Source organism: Callospermophilus lateralis, chromosome 3 (genome assembly GCF_048772815.1).
Source record: "Callospermophilus lateralis isolate mCalLat2 chromosome 3, mCalLat2.hap1, whole genome shotgun sequence".
NCBI lineage: Eukaryota > Metazoa > Chordata > Mammalia > Rodentia > Sciuridae > Callospermophilus > Callospermophilus lateralis.
Genome location: NC_135307.1, coordinates 148215810 through 148233297, shown reverse-complemented (window position 1 = coordinate 148233297; position 17488 = coordinate 148215810). Strand labels below are relative to the sequence as shown.

Here is a 17488-nt window from a genome sequence, read left to right as displayed (position 1 = left end):
TGGCCCACTCTTTCAGAGCTTTCAGTCCATAGTTGTTTGGCTCTGTTGCTTTGGGTCTGTTGCAGCATGTGGTGAGGAGCACGTGGTGGAGCCAACCTCCACCAGTTCATCTGATGGTGGCTGGGAAACAATGAGAGAAAAGAAAGGGCTGGGGTCCCAGTATCCCCCTCAAGGACATGCCCCCAGTGACCTAACTTCTTCCTTCTAGGCCCCACCTCTTAAAGGTTTTGACTATCATTAGTGCCATGGACTGTATCTAGACCTTTAGCTTATGAGTCTTTGGGGGACACTTATCCAAACCATAACAGAATTTGCTCCAGCTCCATCCCCCGCTGTCCTCAGAACTCTTGTACTGGCTGTGAGCCACCAGAATGGGGCTATGTCACTGCCTGCAGAGGACAGAGACTGCCAACCTTATGACACCTTGGCCTCATGGGCTAGACAGTTGGCTTCAGTGAGTACCACTGTGGCCATGGAGTCCTCTAAACCTTTGTGGGAGTCCTGTTGTGTGGCAGCCTGTTGGAGACTTCGGTATTCTCAGGACATCCTGTGTGGCCAGCACCGCTCTGAGCAGCAGCTCACCCATGTACATGAGCTCATTTCCTCCTCAGCATCCTATAAGGGAGGTGCAGCCCAGCAGGACCATGGATTTTGGGTTGGTGGTGTTTGTCCTCCGAGTCATTCACCTGTGCATGGTGTTACCTGCAGCTGCTCCTGGTTTGGAAGAGGAGCTCCAGGGAGAGGGCACTCAGTGCGATTAGCCCCTCTCGAGATAAGGAAATAGAATGTCAGATGAGTATTAGGCCAACGTCATGAGGTGGCAAAAGCAGAGCCTATGTTTGCAACAGGCTTGACCCTGTAGGTCCTCAGAGCCTTTCCCAGCTGGACCCTGGCTTCTCTGGCTCATCAGACCATAGCATGGCTCTTTGTGGGAATGGGTGACAGGTGCTGTTCTCCCCCAGCTGATCGTGGGCATTATTTATGATGTCAGCCTCTTAGCGGTGGCAGCACTGAGGGGATCTTAGAAAATGTCCTCTCTAACCTCTCAGGTGTTCCGGAGGGTCCCCCATGTCAGAGGTCAGAGCCCACTTTCCTGGCTGCACACTCAGGGATTGTTTTACACTCTGTGACATATCATGCTGTTCCAACCAAAGCTTCCCTGTGGTCTTGTCATCTTTTCAGCCAGGGGAGCTGTCTGATGGTCTTTCCCTGTCACCTTGGCATTTTGCTACTGTGGGTGTGTTTGGTGACATTTGTGAATGTGATGGTTCTGCTGTGCTCTCCATTGCCGAGGCTGCCTCTACAAATGTAGGGATGGACTAGCTGAGCATGAATTACAGGTGCATCTTGTTTTCCTATCTGAGATGTTCTGCCCCATCTGTATGTCTTGTCACCCTCTAGGGACTTTTTGCCTGTCACTGTCCTGGGAGCTGAATGACCACCCAATGGAAAGCAGGTGTTTGCTTCTCTGCTCTCTTCCCTCAAAGCTGTGAATGACTATCTGTAGTGCGTATTGTAAGTTTTATTTTTACAGCTTCTCCCTCTTCTACCTACATGCCATCTATTGCCCTGTCCCTGGGTAGGGCTGCTCACTGGGTCCCAGCTCCATCTATGCCTTGTCACCTAGGGTTACTTCTGGGTCCCAGCACCCAGCACCGTGCCCAGAACTCAGCAGCTGCTCAGTAAAAATGGCCAAATGATGTTTTACCAGCTCCACAACCTATGCCCCATTTCACAAAAACCAGAGTCAGGACACAGCTCTGCTCCAGATGTCTTTTCTGCAGTTGTTCCCAAGAGATGAGCAGGGTTGTGAAGTAGGATAGTGACAAGTGACAAAGCCCGCTGTGGCCTTAGAGATTCTATGTCTCCAGCTTCGCTCTGGGTACACTCTTGGCCCCGTCCTGGGAACAGGACAGTTTCATCACATGGCCTGAGGACCAGAAAGGACATCCAATGGAGATAGCACCCCTTGGATAGGAAGAGCCTGGGGTTGTTGTCCCCAGCGTGTGGGGGTCTAAGGGCTGGCTCTGCAGTGGTCCTCACACTCCCAGGCCTGTTGAGAGCCAGCCTGGCACAGGCTGTCTCCAGGGTCTCTTTGCTGGTGTTTGTGATATGGAAGCTATTCTGCTTCTGGAGGGGCTGTCATTGCCTGGACTGTGGTCTGGGTTTTAGGAGTGGGCTTTGTAGCTCAGGAGTCTAGATATGAACATTCTCATCTCACCTCTGTGGCTTGAGAATTGCTCCCTGCCATCTGATCACCTTGAGGAGACCAGGACCTCTCAGGAGTGAGCATCTCGGTGTTCATGGTGTGAAACTCGGCCATCATGCTGGATTCTGGCACACACACAAGCCAATGAGGAAGGTTGGACCTTACCTTCAGGGAGCTGTTGACCTTGCTGTGTTCGTGGGGAGGTAGAAGGCAAAAGCCACACGGGGCTGGAGCAAGGCGTTGCAGCAGGGTGCGAGATACAGCCTTGAATGAAGCGGTCATCACTGATGGGGGCTAATAGCAACCTGAGGGTCAAGCAAATGGGCATCACTGCCAATCCTCAGATGCAGATTGCACACAGTGACTTCCTGACAATGTGCAAAGGGAAAACAGAGAAACCCCACAGACACTGCTTCAGCTGGTGGTCAAGGGCCACATCAACAGTGAGTCGAGCCCATAGGGTGTGCTTCACTGCTGTGGTTTTCCTCCCCTGAACCTATAACCTTAGTCTCATCATGAGGATAAACAACATCATCATCATCAACAACAACAACAACAACCAACTTTAGACAAATTCCCATTGAGGGACATTCTACAAAATATCTCCCTAGCACTCTCCAAAAATGTCAAGGTCATCAAAAAGAAAGCAAGAAACTGTCATGCCCAGGAGTAGCCTGAGGAGACATGATGACTACATGTGATGTGGTGTCGTGGATGGGATCCCGGAACAGAAAAGGCCATTAGGAGAACACCAAGGAAATGTGAATGAGCTATGGCCTTAATAACAACAACGGATCAATCTTGCCTCATTGGTTGTGATATACTATACTATCATAAGATGCTAATAAAAGGGCAGAATGGGTGTAGGGTATGTGGGGACCATGTTTAATCTGCTTGATTTTGCTGTAAGTCTAAAGCTTCTAAAAACAGAAAGTTCATGAAAAAATTGGGAGCTGGTTGAGTCCCATCACCTCTGTGTCCTTTGGTAAGTCCTTGGCCTGGGGAGCCTCATTCACTTCCAGACACTCAGCTGAGTTGTCCCCATTGGACTTCCTTTTCTGTCCCCATGAAAACTGGGGTTGGAGGAAGTTCAGTTTATTATTTAGGAAAAAAAAAAAAATATATATATATATATATATATATATATATATATATCTCCCCAAAATTCTGGTTGCTTGAAAATAGCCAGTTTCTCAGATGCAGTCTGACCAGGGATTGGGGGGTCATTCACAGGAGAAGGAAGCTCAATGATATGAGCATGAAAGATTTCAAACACAAAAAAATCAGAAGCCCAGTTGCTGACATCGATAGCCCAGGGAATCTTGTGCCTGTGCTGCTGAGCACACTCTCAGGGGCACTAGCCAGTTTTCATTGGCCCGGTGACCTGGCATAGCAGTGCCTTGGACCTCTGCTGCTTTTTGTATTCACCAGAAATGGGTACTGAACGTTGATGCTGCCCTTCCTGATCAGCCTCTGGAGTCACACAGGTAGTGACCAGAGGCCATTTTTTTTTTTTTTTTTTTTTTTAGGGTAGAGGGTAACATTGGTGGAGGGTAACAATAGACAATAGTGACCAAAGCTGACGTGTGTGCAATTGATGGCCCAGTGAGGAGGCAAAGAGAGCTGCATCTGTGTGGCCTGGGCTGGCATTTTAAAGAGTTATGGATGGGGCCATGCTGGGATTGACTCCCTTTGTTCCCCACAGAAAGGGCGACCTGGTGGGGACACAGAAGAAAATAAGACCACAGCTAAAACCTGGGCTTCAAGTAATTTCATCTTCTCTAACTTCCATGTCATCCCCTGGGTTTTCGGTAGAGGCACAGGATGAAGAGGAAAGGAGTGAGCTTCACAGGAGAGAGAGACCTCATCCTATAAGGGGGTGCAGGCCTGTTGTCATGTAGCCAGCAAGGATGGCCGGGGCTTAGTTGAGAGTCCGACGGGCCTGCCAGGACCCCGCCTGCTCCTCTCATCCAGTGTGACAGTGGGACCCCAGCTCCTCCATTTGTAGCATCCATGACACCTGCTTTGCAAGACCTTGTTGAGTAATGAATGAGACTGGAGATGGCACATGGGAGTTGTGTGGTGTGGGACAAGTGAAGTTGAGTGGTGGGGCTGGATGGAAAGGACGCCCCGTGGAATGCACAAGACCTGCATTGTCAGGGACTGCACCGTTTGGATAAGTATCCCCCAAAGGTCCATGTGTTAAAGGCTTGGTCCCAAAGGTGGTGCTGTTTGGAGGTGCTCTGGACCTTTAAGGGATGGGGTCTTGTGGAAAGTCCTTAGGTAACTGAGGGCATTCCCCCAAATGGGGATTATGGGATCCTGGCCCTGTCTTCTCTTTTTCTATCTTTTGCTTCCTGGCCGTCAGGTGAGCAGTTTGCTCTGCCGCATGTTTTCTACTATTGCCATCCAGCATGCCCACCAAGGCACAGAGCAATGGGTACACCCCATTATGGACTAGAAACTCCAAAACTGAAGCCAAAATAACCCTTTTCTCTTTATAAGTTATTTTTATCAGGCATTTTGTTACAGGGACAGAAATCTGACTAACACAGGGATGCTAGACTAGTCATGGCCTCCTTACTTCTCACTGAGCCAGTCAGATGAAATGATTCCTGAAGGTCTTACCACTCATCTGGATTGTTTGACAAAATTAGTTTGAACCATATAAAACTTGCTGTTTTTTAATGACAAATATAGGCAAAATTCCATATGCTTCAACTCACTTTAGCATTAAAGCAGTTTTTGGCACGAGCAAACACTTTTATTTTAAAAGCATTATTTTTACTTATTACTTATATATGAATTCAGTGCATTAGAAAATAAAGATAAGTGAAAAGAAGGAACTTGTGACACCTTATTCTTCCCACCAGGGCCGTTGTTCCATGGGTCTCTTTAACTGTGCTTAACCGCCAGACCCCTTTCTCTTCCATCATGGATCAAGAGCCGCTGTCCAAGTTCATGGAAGCTTTCTCCCACACCCAGCTGTCTGAGTTTGTACTATGGCTCTTTGAATGAACCCCCAGGATTAGATGTTGGAGTAGCTGAGAATGTTTTCCTTCTGTGAACCAGGCTGTAATAAATGTCCTTGTAGCTGTTTTCTTTCCTCCCTCCCTCCCTTTCCCCCTCCCTCTCTCTTTTCTCCCCTTTTTCCCTCCATCCCTCCCTCCCTCCCTTCCTTCTTTCAGATATTCATGATTGTTTCTTTATGATAAGTTTTTCCGAGTAGAATTGCTGGGCAAAATAGTAAGGGCTTCAGTTTGACTTGCAGAAATGTTTAATTGCTCACTCCCAGTATGAGAGGGAGGCTCTTTCTCCCTGGCCCTCTCTACCTCCTATTTTTTCTCCCTTTCATCCTTTACCTCTCTCCCTCTCCTTCCTTCCTCTCCTATCTCCCCTCTTTCCCTTCCCTTCAATCTTTTTTTTTTTTTTTAATACCAGGGATTGAACCCAGGAGTTCTTAACCACTGAGTAATATCCCCAGCCCATTTTATTATTTATTATGAAACAAGGTCTAAATAAGTTACTCAGGATCCCGCTAAGTTGTTGAGGCTGGCTTTGAACTTGCAATTCTTCTGCCTCAGCCACCCCAGCCACTGGGATTACAGGTGTGCACCACTGTGCCCTGCTTCCCCTTTATTCTTGCATGTACATCCTTTGTCGTTCCCCTCCACTCTGCCTTCCTCTCCCTCCTTCTCCCTGTCTTGTTTGATGGCACACTTTTTAATTTATTAACTAATTTAAATTAGGTATACATGACAGCAGAATGCATTTTGATTCATTGTACACAATTGCAGCACAACTTTACATTTCTATGGTTGTACATGATGTAGCGTCACCCCATATGTGCAGTCATACATGTACTTAGGATAATGGTGTCCATCTCATTCCACCAACTTTCCTACCCCCACGCCCACTCCCTACCCCTCCCTTTCTTTGTTTCATCAAGTTCCTCCATTTTTCCCATGTCCCCCCATTATGGATCAGCATCCACTTATCAGAGAGAACTGCCGGCCTTTGGTTTTTTGGGTTGGCTTACTTCACTTAGCATGATATTCTCCAACTCCCCCCATTTACCAGCAAATGCCATAATTTTATTCTCTTTTAATGCTGAGTAATATTCCATTGTGTGTGTGTGTGTGTGTATATATATATATATATATATATCACAGTTTCTTTATCCATTCATCTGTTGAAGGGCATCGAGTTGCCTCCACAGTTTAGCTGTTGTGATTTGAGCTGCTATAAACATTGATGTGGCTGAGTTACTGTAGTATGCTGATGTTAAGTCCTTTGGGTACAAACCAAGGAGTGGGATAGCTGGGTCAAATGGTGGTGCCATTCCAAGTTTTCTAAGGAATCTCCATACTGCTTTCCAGATTCGTTGCACCAATTTGCAGTCCCACCAGCAAGGAATGAGTGTTGATGGCACACCTTTGAGCTTGGGTCCATCAAACAGCATTTCAGCTGCCCCTCTCTCCTCATAGTGCACAGTCTTCTTATGGCTGGCACCTCCTCCAAGGCTGGCTGGTTGTATTCTGAGAGGACATCAAGAATTTGTGGGGAAGCCTGTGGAGAGTTTCAGAGACTTCCTGTGCCTGGCAAGCCAGGTGGAGGGGTAAGTTATTCCAGGGACACATTCCTTTTCTGATCAGCACCTTGCCTGTCCTCCATACGTACACACTGAGAGGTAGGCTGCTGGCCAGAAACCTGGACTCATGTGCAATTATTTATTTTAAAATTGCATTTTATTTCTGGTTATTTGGCAAATGGATTGAAACCAAGCCCTTCTTCCTTAATCGCTGGGGACCGCTGGTGTGTGTCTGTTGGATGGCTAGCTTGTAGGTGGCCTTTTGAAGCTTGGCCTGGTGTCCCGATGTCCCAGAGCTGTTGGCTGCCCTGAGCATCCCAGGAAAAGCTGCCGAATTCTGTGGCCCCAGGAGGATCTTTGTCCTCCTTTTGCAAAAGCAGTAGATTCATGGATTCGCTCTGTTGAGCTGGAAGGAAGAATTTTTAGATTTCCTCTGATTGAAGAACTTAAAATGGAACAATCTACATCAATTCCCCCAAATTGGACTCTGAAGCAAGTTCTTGGAAAAATGGACTCGATTATTTTCTATGCATGGAAGCATATTCCTTGGGAACCTTCTGGTAATGAATTTTAAAGTGCTTGTCTATTTTGTTTTGTTCTCAAATATGGAGAAGTCTTAAAAACCAGAGGCTGCCAGGGACCAGTCAGGGTCTGAGGGGGGCAGCATCCACCACCCCTAGTGAGAGTGAAAGGGGAGGTGCTAGGGAGGCCTACCTTTCTCCAGCCACTCTTTCTGGGTCAGCTGCATTGTTTTTCAGTGAGGGTAAGCATTCATTTCCCTCTACTTGAAGATTCTGAAAGACATGGAAAGAATGGAATGAAATAGAGAAGTGATTTTGAGCAGGTTTTAGGTTCAGGCTGTCAGCTGGGAGGCAAAGATTTTGTGTATTGTTTCATTATCTAACAATAAAAGAGCTAATAATGAAAATAAATAGATCTGACATCACTATTTAAAAATCATGCCTTGTAGCAATTATCGTGTATCTCTGGAGGAGAGAGCCATTTTTTCTGTCAGCAGTATTGATGTTCAGGAGGACCCTGGTCTCATCAACAAGGGCAGGTGTCTATCATATTCTAGACCCAGAGTCCTTTGTCTTTGATTTTGCATGAGCATATTTTTTTTCTCACATTTTTTTCTGGTTATGAAATTACTATGCAATCATGATAAAAATTCAAACCTTACTGAGAAATAACTAATGAAGAAAATGAAAGCCACCCCCTCCCCCCGCATTCCAACCCCCTTCTCCCTATTTAGCCCCTGCATGGACAATCATTGTTAACCATTTGGTGCAGGGTCTTCCTTTTTTTTTGTATTTCTATGGAAATATTTTGCTTATGTTATATATGAATACATACATAATTATTACTTTTAACATTTTTCAACAACATGGGATCAAATGACAATTTGAGTCACCTTAATCTGAATGTTCCAAAATCTGAAACTTTTTGAGTATCAATATGATGTCAGAGGTGGGCAATTTCATCCCTAACCTCATATATGCAAACTTTGTGCACAAAATTATCCAAAATATCAGATTGTATACAACTTTAAAATAACATGTAAAATCACCTCCAGACTATATGTGTAGAAAGTATATGAAACAGAAGTGAAATTTGTGTTCAGACTTGGATCTCATCCTAAGATATGTCTGCAGGTATTCCAGAATCTACCCCCCCCAGAAAAAAAAAAAGAAATATCTGAAATCCATAGCACCTCTGGTCCTAAACCTGTGTAAACATTGTAATTAGAGCTCTCACCCATCCCAGGCATTGATGATCTTAAACATCATTCCCTTTGAGTTGTTCATGGCAAGTGGATGCCATCAGTTGATGCAGTTGCACTCCATCTTGCGAGTATAATGTTACAACTTATAGTAGACCCCCTTATTTGCACTTTTACATTCCTTAGTTTCAGTTACCTGCTCTCAACTGTGTACCTAAGAGAGTAATATTTGTTTTGACTCTTTTGAAAGAAAGAGACCACATTCATATAACTTTTATTACAGACATATTGTTACAATTGTTCTACCTCATTATTATTTACTATGGTTAGTCTCTTACTGTGCTTAATTTATAAGTAAAGATAGACACTAGTATTGCTGTATGCATATACGTGGCCGTATAACCAATGCGATTCTGCAAACTGTACACTTGGAAAAATGAGAATTCATACCCCATTTGATTCAAATGTATGATATGTCAAGATCATTGTATTGTCGTGAGCAACTAATAAAAAAATAAAAAATAAAAAAAAGATTTTCATAGGTATTTATTTGTAGAAAAAAAAGTATAGTTTGTATAAGGTTCAGTAATGTGCATGGTTTTAGCCTGAGCTTTATCCACTGGGACTCTTGCAATCTATCCCTCCAAGATAAAGTGGATTACTGTATTTCATTTTGTGTTTTAAAATTACAAATGATAAGAAGCTATTTCTCATTTCCTTAATAACAATTTGAATTTTCTCTTTTACTTTTTTTTTATTCTTGTCTGCTTTTCTCTTGACTTGTCCAGCTTTTCTGTGGTGATTTATTGCCATTTTTAGTACAGCAGGGTTATTACTCATTGCTATATACATTGAAGATATTTTCTCCCAGATGTCTTTGCATCCTTTGACTTTGTATAAAAGACATTTTTGGCAATGTAAAACTGGATTTTATGTTGTCAAATCTGTCAAGCTTTTCTTGTATGGCTCCTGAATTTTTTTTCACATTTTTTTAATTGGTGCATTATCATTGTACATAATGATGGGATTTTTTTTGTTAAATATTTGTACGTGGACACAATATCAAAATATAATTTGGCCAGTATCACTCATAAAATCCCCCACTAAATCCCTTTTCTCTACTCTGCTGATCTCCCTTTGGCTCTTGAATTTTGTATTTTAACCTAGACAATGGGCTTTCCTACCCCAAGTGCATATAAACATCCTCCTATATTTTCTCTAATATTTGATAGTTCAGACTTTTTTTTACATTTACATCTTTTATTCATCTGGAATTTATTTTTAGATATGGTATAAATTAAGCACATAAATTTTTTTTATGTGAACATTCAGTTTCCCAACATCATTTATTAATGAGCCATCTTTATATGTCTGTCTTGATTTCTTTTCTTTTGTATTGGTGCTGGGGATTGAACCCAGGGCCTTGTGTGTGCTAAGCATTGGCTCTTCCACTGGGTTAAACCTGCTGGCCCTCACCTCTCTGTCTTGAGATTCATATTTGTCATAGAGCCAAAGGGCTTGGACATTTAGAGCATGAGTAGTTACTACTGTGTTCTGGTTTTTCCTCCTGCAGTTCTGGACTCTCCATTCTAATTTACTGGTTTATTCTTTTGCCAATCTACTGTTTAAATTACTGTGACTTTTTGTAATACATTAGGCGATGTTGTCCTTGTGAGAACATCATTGAATGCACTTACTAAGATGTCTGGGTTGTCACTGGGCCATAGAATCTTATGGGAGCATTGTTGTGTGTGTGGCCCATCTTTGAAGAAATATCATGGTATGACTCATGGCTGTTATTCATTATCTTAACTAGTTGTTTCTTCTTTTTCCATTTTTTTTCTAACCTTTCTCATTTATTTTTTTTTCAACTAGATAAACTTTGGAATAAGTGAAATTCATCCTAGAATCTGAATGGGATTTTGATTGGCATACTCTATAGGTTTATTTAAATGAAAAGAGATGTCTTTTTAATGTTTTCCTCTGATCTGGGTGTTTGATTTATTTACATCTTTCTCTCGTGTCTTATTATTTTGCTCATGGGTTTGGCACATTTCTTGTTAGGTTTCCAGTTGGATTTTATGGCCAAGGTCGCTGTCATCATGGAGATAAGCCCCCTCTCTCCTCTCCTTCCAGCTGATCATGTCTGGTGGGTAGGAGGGCCATTGACTTTGGGATATCAGGACTGGCACTTTGCTTACATCTCTTCTTTGGCTTAAATGGCTTGTTGGTTCTTCCTCTTGGGTTTTCAGATCAGGAAACCATTTTTCAACATTGGTCTTTCCTTTCTGATATTTATGCCTCTGTGTTATTGGGGTCAGGAGTCTTGATTAGTTCATTCTGTGGGCTCCAGGGGTCTTGGTGGCCCCTCAGAATGGTCCTTTTGCTTTGCACTCAGTGACTAAACCCTTAAACTGGAGCCTCTGATTTCTCTGCAGCCCTCCAGGCCACTGGGTCAGCCTGGGAACCAGCTGGTGGTCAGTAGAGGTGATTTTTTTTTCTGTGTAGTTGGAAGGGGAGAGATCTTGTGGAAAGGCTTTCCCAGGCAAGGGCAGTGGTTCCCTGGAACTTTCTGATTCTGGTGGGTGCTCAACCACTGGGTCTTAGAGAAGGTGACTTATTCTCTGCTTGGCCCTCCAGCAGGGGGCTCCAAGGACTGTGTCTCCTCAGAGCATGTCAGCGCACACGGTGGTGACCTTGCTGAGGAGTCCCAGCAAGCAGGCTGGAAGCTGCTGGTGGCCTCTGCCTCTTCCTGCAAATTGAAGGGGTGCCCCGTGGGGACATGGGCACGTGGAGTGAGGTGGGATGGGAGCGCTGATGCAGTGCTGTTACCCATAGTTCCCCTCTGCACGTTGTAGGGGCAGCACAGGGGAGGGGTTTGGCCAAATGAGATGAGGGAAGATCCCACTCTGATTGTGCCGAGAGATACTTACTGTGCCACCAAATTCCCACCAGGAAGCTGTGGCCCTTGTGGGACCCTGGAATCTGTGATTCTGGTCATAGATGTCACCCTCAGTCGCTTCCTCTCATTTATGTCATTTATGTAGTACCCTTGGCCTTGGAATGCCCACCCTGCAGAGGCTGCTAGTCGCTGTGAGTTCTTGGTACTCTCTTCCGACGGGTGACAGGGAGCCACTCCTGCTAGTTTAGATTCCTAAGTCATTTTGCCCATCATGGACTTTTTGTGGGCCATTTTTCACCATTTTCATATAGAATCTTTGTGGAGAGCGTTACAACTATCAATACGGGTTCATAATGTGTGTGTGATGAAGGTTATGATTTTCTCACTTCGTGAGATAAACCAGCCAACCTGGCACCTTCAGGATGGTCACATTAGTGTTTGTCACCTTGGGAGCTGGTGGGTGGGTGTTGTGATAAATTAATTACTCTTCCAATCAGGCCGGGAACAGTAGGGGCACATGGCTCCATGCTGCCCTCTACTGGTGATCTGGGTCCCTCCTCATACTTCTCGGTGGGTGGTCCAGGCTCAGGACATCAGAAGTCTGATTGAGAGGAGAGGGAACCTGTTTGCAGGTGTAGTGTCTGGCCTGGAGTTTTTGTTTGTTTTTGACCATTCCATCTGTCAGGAATCCATTCCCTGTTCCCGCCCCTTGGAAACTCCATTTTGGACCTTGTTCAGGCCCTGTGTCTTTCTTTATAGAGGTGTGTGTCTGGTTGGGAAGAGATGGAAGAGCTGTTCATGCTGTCTTCAGAGCAGATGGAGGCGGAGCCAGACCAGCTGTGTGGAGAAACAACTAGCAAAAGAGCCGCTCTACCCTTGGTACCAGGAGATTGGTTGGAGATAGTTGGAAGTGCAGTGTGGATACAGCTGTCTCCTAGGACATGGGAGGCCTGGGGAAATATCTGCCAGAGATGGGGCGGGTGCAGCGTGTGTAAGTGCTCAGAGTGGCAGAAGGGAGATTTGAACCCTCTCTGACTGACTCCAGGGCTTTCGTGCTTAACCAGTAAGCCACAGGACCTCCCAGCAGGAAATCAATTGCATGCTTCCAAGGAGGTATTTTTAAGAGTCAATATGCTTGACTTTGGGAATGAGTCATAAGGATGAAATTCAAAAGATTAGAGACGTATGTACTGGATCAATTTGGCAATCTCTTAATGTACTACTCAGAACTGCCTGTTTTCAAATTAAGTGTGAAGTGTATATGTTTTTTTGTTTTTTTTTTTTAAATACCTGAGTTTAGTCGCATGTAGAAAACACACCACTAGAAGAGGAAGGGCGTTGATGTCATGGAGCACTGGACAGTTGAGGTGGGGCCCCTCCTTCCTGTGCAGCTGAATGCACAGCTGTGGGATGTCACCAGCTCAGTGGCCTGTGGTCCTCTGTCTGCAGGCTCAGGGTCTCCCGCTTCAAGCTCCTCCCTCCAGCTTTGAAATCTTGAACAGCAGCTGTGATCAGTCCTGGCCTTTTGTTTCCTGGTGCATTGAGTGCTTTTGCCTAAATGTGGATGCCCTGTCCCTGAGGATGTGTGTGTTGCTTGTTGTTTTCCAGCAAGACCTGACTTTCTGGATGGGCTCAGGAAGTAACAGCAGTGTGCTGTCTGGCATCTGGGACTTCATTTTCCCAGGAGGGCACATTTGCTGAGTATGAGTCCTATTCAGTTGAATCCTTCCTTCCAGTTTGGGTTTGGGGTGGGTTTTGGAGTTGTTAAGGCAGATGATGAAAAACGGGCATGGGGCTTTGCATGACCATGGGATTAGCCTTTTCAGGCACCCTGTAACGGAGAGATGGCATTACTAGAATCCAGCCACTCAACCAGTGCGGCTTCATCAAGGACTTATTTATATTATTGTGTATTGCCTGGGAGTGAGCAAGCTATAAAGTAACTTTCAGGATTCTTGGCGTGGGTCTGGGGCACATCTTCGTGTGGGTGAGTTTAATATCTGCCCATGTGTACCTCATTTCCTGGGTATGAAACTGAGCACCGGCTCTTTGATTTTCAATTTTAAACCCTTATCTTCCGACATTCGGCTTTACACAGAGCAGAATGTTGGAAATGGGCCTCAATTACCGTGTCCCTAATGGGATGGGTTTTATTTCGAATGAGTAGACTGTGACAGCCTTTAACTGCCTTCGTGTGACTCTCCTCACAATAGTCCATTTTCCCCTCATTCAATGGGATATGCCTAGCTGAATCCTGCCTCACAGTTGTACCCCACAGAGGCCTGCAGATCCTGGCTCATCTCCCAGGGCTGTGGTGGGACATGCCAACCACAGCCCAGGAAATGGGGGCCAAGGGGAACCCCGAGTGTGACCTCAAGGGCCCACATGGCTTTTATTGTACTCTCTGTTGTCCAGAAACATTTCACATTCAGGGCAGAGTTGCTCTGCTGTTAGCCTTCAGCAGGAACAAGGCAGAGCAGCTGTGGATGGGCTTCCGTGTTGGCAGATGTGTTCTCAGATGAGGAGTCAGGCAGAAGTATCGGGGGAGTAGTCATTGTGGAGTTTCTGCACTGAATGATTCGCTTTTGTGGACATCAGTGTGTTGGGATTGGGCTTGGGACAGGTCCAGCAAGGGTGTCCTATCATCCATAAGAGTGCTTATGACTTTTTCCCAAAGCTGGCTCACAAAGTGTTTGTGGAATGAATGTGCATCTGAGCAGCTTAAATCCAGGAGAGCTATAAAATCTGCCTTTCCCCAGAGGAGCAGGTGCAGATGATGTATTTTTCTATTTGAACCAACCCTGAAGGGGTCTGTCCAAGTTTCAGAAAAAAAAACAACTAGTTTTCAGAAAGAAAACTCTTTACATATGCAGAGGAGAGTCCTTTCCTTCCTTCCTTTTCTTCTTTCCTTCCTTCCTTCCTTCCTTCCGTCTGTACTGGGGATTGAACCCAAGGATGATTTACTAATGAGCCACGTCCTCAGCCCTTTTTATTTTTGACACAGGGTCTTGCTAAATTGCTGAGGTTGCCCTTGAACTTGCAATCCTCCTGTCTCAGCCTTCTGAGTTGTTGGAATTATACTGTGCCTGGCCACTCTTCTAGTTTTTGACAAAAAAGACACTTGAGCCTATAAAATAAAACTTTTCAATTTGTTATTCCTGTAACACTTCTTGTAAAATCACTGACTACTTCCACTTCTTTTGGCAAATGTCATAGGAAAGCTATCATAGATCATTAAGTCTATCTCCCCCCATACTCATTAATTTACATGGTGGGATAAAAAAAGGAACTGGGAACAAGCTGCCCAAGTACCAGAAAGTTATGCTTCCAAAATCTCTTGATGTTGATTCTGCATGAAGAGCAATCAAGTTGCCCTATGTGTACCTCTAGACAGAAGCGCTCCCCCACACCCTGCCCCGGCTTTTTGAGCCCTTTCATTTAGAACCTGTGTTAGAGCTGGGGACGTAGCTCAGTGGGAAGTGCTTACCTGGCATGCTCAGAGCCCTGGGTTTGATCCCCAGGACCACACAAAAACAAAAACAAAACACACACACACACATGCACCCATGCTCACAAAACCCTTCATGTTATTAAAAAGAAATTTACTTTGCCATTGGTGAAAATATCCTATCATGTGTTTGTCAATTATACTTCTGGCCTCTCTGAGGTTCATTATCTGGCTGGATCTTGGTCTTCCCCAGTCCCTGGCCTAGAGCCTGGCCTTGTGCTACTTGGCTATGGAAAGGGCAGCTCATCCGGATCTTCATAAGAAGGTCCTTTGTCTTCACACTAAAGGCAGGCATGAGCTCTCTTCTCTGGCTTCTGCCTCTTACAGTAAGCCATGGCTGTTGGTTCCCCAGGAGAGCCAGTCCACCCGACATTTTTTTGTTGGTTAGCAGCTTCTCTTTGGGATGTGCCAGGCTTGTGGTCACTTCATTGATGGAACACTTTGGGAGGATCACTGATGAGATGACTGACTCAGTGATGTCTTCCAACATCAAGAATACCTTTGTTTTCTTAGTTACAAAAATTGTGGTAAAATACATATAACAGGAAATTTACCATCTGATTCAATTTAAGGTATTAAATTTGGTAGCATTAAGTATATTCACAGTGTTCTGCAGCCATCAACTCACGCCCCAGTACTTTTCTCATTGTGCAGAACTGGAAGTCTGTACCCATTAAATAATAATTCCCCATTTCTGCTTCCCTCAGCCCTTGACAACCACCATTCTACTTTCTGTCTCTATGAATTCAACCACTCTAGGTACCTTATGTAAGTAGAATCATACAGTATTTGTCCTTTTCTAACCTGCTCATTTCATTTAGCACAATGCCTTCAAAGTTTATCCATGCTGTAACATGTGTCAGAATTTCCTTCCTGTTTTCAAAATGTATTTTTAACGGATACTTCAGAACATAATTAATGGGGTACCAAGTGATGTTTTTATACATGTATACATTGTATAATGTTTAAATCATGGTAACCATGTCTATTTCCTCAAACATTTATCATTTCATTAGGAGAAAATCTTTTAAAAATACTTTCTTCTAGCTTTTAAAAATATACAGTACATTATTTCTGTGCAATCGGCATCATTTCTGTGCAATAGTGCTCCGGAACTTCTTGCTCCCATCTAACCTTTCTGTTTAGGCTGAATAGTATTCCATTGTTTGTGTTTGCTACATTTTGTTTATCCATTTATTCATCAGGCATCAAGAGCATATCACATAATAGAAAGCAATGAAAACTCAAGGGAAGGCTCAATCTTGGTTGCTCATGATCTCTGTGGTGACATAGTGGGGAAGACAGGCTAAGAAGACCTGTTTACTCCTGCATTGAACGGCATGCACTGAACCCTCACAGGCATTGGATTCTGGTGCTGAGTGCAGAGGTTGCAAACAGGAACAGAAACTAGTTTCTCTTCTCAAAGAGTAGCCATGACATGCCAGTTAGGGCCAGCTCATATCCTGAGTTTTTGCATAGTTAAAAGAAAAGGTATCAACTATAGAGAAACTGCATCCAGGGCTGGGCCTGTAGCTGAGTGGTAGAAGGCTTGCCGAGCATGCATGAGGCACTGAGTTCAATACCCAGCACCACATGAATATAAACAAATAAAATAAAGGTATAAAGAATGCAATAATACTATTGAAAAAATAAAGTTCTGAAGGAGTATGGTCCCTGGATTTCCAAGGGATGCCTCTCTGTTCTAAGAATTGAATGGAATCTATTTCTTCCCAGTGCCTTTGATAAGAATAGAAAGTTCCTCACTGTTTGCAGGAGCTGGTGTGATCATGGCCAATTGCACCATAGCTTAGAAGTCCCTCACCTTTAAAGCTCACTTCTTTTAAGGAGGTCAATAAATGTCTTCAATAGATATACCCAGAAATACAGTTTAAAAATTAGGGAGTTAGAATAACTATCAGAAGAATTAAAATTGGAAATGATGAAAAGGATTGCCAGCATCCAGATCAGGGACTGTAACTCTTCATAGAGGCTCTTTTGGCGCTGGATTCTCTTAGTCTGAGTGAAGCAATAACCTCATTTCTTTAGGGCTGTGCACAGCAAATGACTGACAATCTGTCAGGCACATTGGTCAGTTTGCCTAGTAATGCTGAGCCAAAGGTGGGTAGGGCAGTGAAGGCAGATGCATGAAGTATTCAAAAGCCAGGCAGGAAATGAGAGGTGCTCAGTGATGGGTGGGGTCATGATATCTGGCACAATTATTCCTGCCAAAAATCTTAATGGTGGACAATTAATTAAAGTACTGCCCCAGCCCAATGGGACTACCATTGTGCAGCAAACTCTTTAATGTTTTGTGTCCAAGAAATAAGGATCTGGGCATTCACCTCCCTGTGGAGGGGAGCAGGGAAGGAGTTTTCAACCTGGGGCACCCTGGCTGTGCTTGCTGCCTCCCAGTCACAGTGCCTGCGTCAGTTGGGAACACGAGCTCCACCACCCTTCTGTCAGGACTTGTCCCACGGCACTGCATCGGTTTCCTGGACATCAGATTCACAACAGGGCTTAAGAATAGCATCTTGCAAATCCTATTCAGTGAATGA

At 44.4% G+C, this 17488-nt stretch overlaps 1 non-coding gene across 1 annotated transcript; it reads right to left on the bottom strand.

Annotated features, from left to right (window-relative positions):
• Window positions 1–14707: 14707 nt before the first annotated feature.
• Window positions 14708–14830, bottom strand: LOC143396156 (U11 spliceosomal RNA). The gene has a single exon (XR_013091031.1). It is a non-coding gene; the product is annotated as a U11 spliceosomal RNA (small nuclear RNA).
• Window positions 14831–17488: the final 2658 nt, after the last annotated feature.